Here is a 5,221-nt window from a genome sequence, read left to right on the forward strand (position 1 = left end):
AACCAGTTTTATGGATTATCCTTATGGCCCTTTTTTGTAATATAAAGATTGATGATAGCGAACATTTGTAAGTATTGCCCCAAACCTCTGCACAGTAATTCAAATACGGTGCAATCAGGGAACAATAGAGAATGTGGAGTGATTTGTGGTCCAGAATGTGTTTTACTTTACTCAAGATTGAGATACTTCTTGAAATTTTGTTATGTATATGATTTATATGAGACTTCCAGTTTAATTTATCATCTACAATCACACCAAGAAACTTATGTTCAAGTACTCTTTCAATTTCCACACCATCTAACTGAATCTGCACTTGTGCATTTCTAAGGGAATTCCCAAATAAGATTATTTTAGTTTTACTTAGATTTAGCGATAGTTTGTTCCTGTTAAGCCATTTTTTAATTTTGCACATTTCTGAAGTAATTGTATCCTGCAGCTCCTTTAGATTCCCCCCAGAACAAAAAATATTTGTGTCATCTGCAAATAATACTAATTTTAATATATCAGATGCCTTACAAATATCATTTATATAAATAATAAATAATTTTGGACCCAGTACAGAGCCTTGTGGAACACCACAAGCAATGTCCAAGCATGATGAGGAATGGACACCCAGCTTCACAAATTGTTTCCTGTCACTTAAATAATTTTTCACCCACTGCAGTACAACCCCCCTGATCCCGTACCGTTCCAGTTTATTAACTAATATGTCATGATTGATTGTGTCGAATGCTTTCTTGAGATCCAGAAATACTCCAGCTGCATACTGTTTCTGATCTATAGCATTCGTAATCTCCTCAATTGATTCGATTAATGCCAGAGATGTTGATCTTTTTGATCTGAATCCATATTGACTGTCAGAGAGTAATTTATGTTTATCTAAGAATTTGTCTAATCGTTTATTAAACAGGTTTTCTAGTATTTTGGAGAATTGTGGTAGTAAAGAAACAGGCCTGTAATTTGTGAAGTGGTGTCTATCCCCAGTTTTATACAGCGGCACAACTTTAGCTATTTTCATTTTGTTTGGCACTTTTCCCGTCTGAAATGATAAGTTGCAAATATATGTTAGAGGTCCTACAATTCCTTCAATGACCTTCTTGACGATTTTCATGTCAATATCATTACAATCAGTAGATGTTTTATATTTACACATGTGTACAATGTCAATTATTTCTTTTTCCTCCACTGATGTGAGGAACATTGAGTTAGGGTTCCTATCAATCAGGCTTTCACTACAGTCCACTGATGGCAGTGACTCAGGAATTTGTTCTGCCAGTTTTGGTCCAATATTTACAAAATAATGATTAAAGCTGTTGACCACATCAGCAGTGTTTTCCATAATATTGCCATTGTCGATAAAGTATTGAGGATAACTTTGTTGTCCAGAATTATTTTTAATGATACCATTTAAAACATCCCATATTCCCTTCATATTATGTTTATTATTGTTCAATATTTTACTATAATACTCCTTTCTACATACACGTATAATATTGGTCAACTTATTTTTGTATTTTTTATATTTATTTTCAGCATCTTTTGTTCTTTGTTTTAGGAATTCCCTATAGAGTGTATTTTTCTTTTTACATGCATTTTGTAAACCCTTAGTGATCCATGGTCTATCTGAATATTTGTGCTTTCTGTTGTATTTTATTGTTGGACAGTTTTTATCGTACAACTCCATGAATATTCTTAAAAATATGCCATATGCAATATCAATATCAGTTTCTTTGTACACATTGTCCCAGTCCTGATTTAATAGATCGTTCTTAAGTGCATTCATAGTTTCTTCTGTCCTTGCACGTCTGTATCTCAGTTGTTCTTCATGCTGATTTTTCTTATAATTAGTGTCATAAACTGCAAAAACTGGCAGGTGATCACTGATGTCATTAATTAATATTCCGCTCACAATGTTGTTTTCCATATTGTTAGTGAAAATATTGTCAAGTAAGGTGGCACAATGTGGTGTAATTCTGCTAGGCCTGGTTATTTTAGGATGTAAACTCAAACTGTACATAGTGTTTAGGAATTCGTCGGTCATTTTATGCTTTTTCGGATTCAACAGGTCAATATTAAAATCACCACAGATAAACATAACTTTTTGATTTGTTTTAGAGAATATTTCCACTATGAAATCATTAAATACTTGAATACTAGAGCCAGGTGTTCTATATATACAGCTAATTATTACATTTTTCTCTTTTTCCTTATAAATTTCAATTGTTATACATTCTAATAAATTATCAATTACAGTTGTCATACTTTCTACCACCTTGTAATTTAGGTTTTTATCCACATACACAGCTACTCCCCCTCCACTCTTGTTCTTTCTATTTACAAAATTCACATCATATCCCTCCAGTCCAAAGTCCAGTCCTTTCTCAGCATTGATCCATGTTTCAGAAATGGCAATGATTCCAAATGGATTTGTCAACTCATTTAGATATTCCTTTATATTGTTGAAGTTGGCATACAGACTTCTGCTATTAAAATGGATTATTGATAATTTATTTTCCGTGTTGATGGTGTGTTTAAACTGTTCATCAGTGAAGTAGCAGCAGTTACTGCTGATGTTGTAAAAGAAATTATTTTCCGGGTCTATATCCTTTTGTAAGTCTAGAGCATTATGGTCTGTGTATCGAAATGTTCTCAGTTCCATATTATCATAAAGAGAATTCCAATGAGTTATATTGATATTGTTGCCGGATGCAGATGAAGTTCTTTTGGACTGTGCCATGTGTTGTGTTGTGTGTCACGTCACATGTGTATTCATACCTCCAGAGTAAGTTGAACCTCAGTATTTGTCCAGCTCCTCCATATTTCTGATGACCAACACTTTGGCTTGTTCCGGTGTTCCATTGAGTTTAATGAATACTTTGCAGTTGGTGGTCCATGTATTTTGAATTTTTCCCTGTTTCTTCAAGTAACGTGCTTTCCTGGCAATGTCCGCATTTCTTTTTATCAGATGTTCATTCATGAAGACATCGGATCCTTTCAGTTTCCTTCCTTGTTTTAACAGTGCTGTTTTGTGTTTTCTGTTTGCAAATCTCACAATGATGGCTGGTTTGTCACTGTCATTTTTTCGGGGTAGAGGGTGGCAAGCCTCAATGTTGTTATAATCCACTTCCACACCTTTGGACCGTAGAAAGGTAACCACTTGATGCTCCGTGGAGTTGACATCTTCCTCTCCTGGCCCTCCTACATTGTCAGCGGCGACCGCCCGGGCGTATGACCGAGGTTTGATGCGAAGCCCCGTGATGATAACATCGTTCATCCGGGTGTACTGCTCCAAATCCGCCACTCTGTTCTCCAGGTACGCCAGCTGCCGATCCTTCTCGGCGTTCTGGATGCGGAGAGCCTTAACTTCCTCGACCAGGTCCAGGATGGCTTTCTGCTGCAGTTTGACAGTAGAAATCTCCTCTGTCATAAACTCCAGCGACTTCTTAATATCGTCACCTTCCTCGGCTGACAGAACTTTTTTCGGGCCCATGCTGAGAGACGCTCTTGTAGCGTTGCCGTGACGATCGGCTAGCTAGTTGATGCTAGCGTCCTTCCTCTCACTCACCGCTACGGTTCAAAAACATCAACTTCTGAGTTTTCGAGAGGTCGCAAATGATGAGCCACCACTTCTGGACGGTTTCCCACCCACGCTCTCAAGTTTAGTATCCACGGAGAGCTGCCGTTTTCAGGAGATATTTTAAGTTTGCCAACGTTTCTGCTCAGGGAACCTGTTGCTGACAGGTTCCCTGGAGAGCCTGAGAGACAGCCCATTATGAAGTAGGTCATAAGCATCTGGATAGTGTAGTGGTAAGACTGCACACCTTCGGAGTGGGAGTCACAAGTTCGATTCCCACCCGGTATCCAGTAAGGGCCCTGGCTAGACCCCCCATGCTTTAAAAAACAAAACAAAAAAAAACAATCCCTGGAATGGCGTGGCTATGTCCGCAGCTCAGACACAGGAATTTCACTACATGTTGTACTCTGTATAATTGTGTATGTGACAAATAAAGGTTGTTTGTTTGTTGTCACTCCAATCCGTTATTACCAGCAGAGGGAGCCAGAGTGCGCTCCACTGGTCAAACCTAATATTGTGTCTGTTGCTATGGGAATATGTGCTTGGTCTGTAATATTGTTTAATTTGGACCTGAGGACTATAAGAAGATCATTAATGTTATTACCTCCATGTGTGTCTGTGTGTGTCTGTGCGTGTCTGTGTAAACTAAGATTCTTTTGAATTAATTCTGATAAAGGACTTTAGATTGGGGTCATGGTAACTACCCATTAAATGTTAGCTTATATCCATTCAATATCAGCGTCATGATTTATTGGTTGAAAACGGACAAAAAGCCTTTTAAATTCAAAGTTCTGACTCTTAAAATTGTGCTGTGCATTGTCACCATATGGAAAATATAAAGATCATGTAATCTCTCCTCAACAGATCAAGAGCTGCGTTTTGGAAATCCATAATTTTGGTTAATTTATTGCTGTCATAGACTTTTGGGAACAAACAAAACAAAAACATGCATGAACCTACAAAGTTCTTCAGGCTAACATGCTGTCCAAACCTAATCCTAACAATCAGAGCTGGGCTTATTTCAGTGCTTTGAAGCAGTAAAAGTGAAGCATCTTACAGTCCAGTCATCATCATGCTGGTGTTGCTCTGCTGTTCTTTGTCACAACCAGCAGCTCTGCAGTGTAACAATTAAATGAGTAAATGTTAAACAGTACAGTTTTGAGTTGCTATTCTGAGAGGTTAAAGCTGGCTGACTGGGCTTTACTGGGAGCTAGGAGCAGACATGCTAAAGCACTGCTAGAACATGTGCAGTAAGAACACGTGTGTCACTTGGATTTAATCCTGTTCAAAGTGATTTATTTTGGTTTGTCTTTTTTCTCCATGCATTCCAGCTTCAGATGACAGATTTGTGGGTTAATCTTTTCAAGTCATCTTACATTTTACATTAATCTGTAGCATATATATCCTGGGGCAACACACTGAACTCCCAGTTGCTCTCTGATGCATTCACTAAAATGTGAATGTTAGACAGAAAAGTACTTAGGCATGGAAAACAGTGCTTGTGTGTGATTTGGTGAAGTAGAAGCAGAGTAGAAAAGCGCTGTATAAAAACAGTCCACTTACAGCAGACACACAGCAGTATGGGATACGTTGACAGCTTGGCCTGGTGGGGAACACGTTATAAAGACTGACCAAATTAAACAGGGC

Source organism: Pelmatolapia mariae, linkage group LG18 (assembly GCF_036321145.2).
Source record: "Pelmatolapia mariae isolate MD_Pm_ZW linkage group LG18, Pm_UMD_F_2, whole genome shotgun sequence".
Taxonomy (NCBI): domain Eukaryota; kingdom Metazoa; phylum Chordata; class Actinopteri; order Cichliformes; family Cichlidae; genus Pelmatolapia; species Pelmatolapia mariae.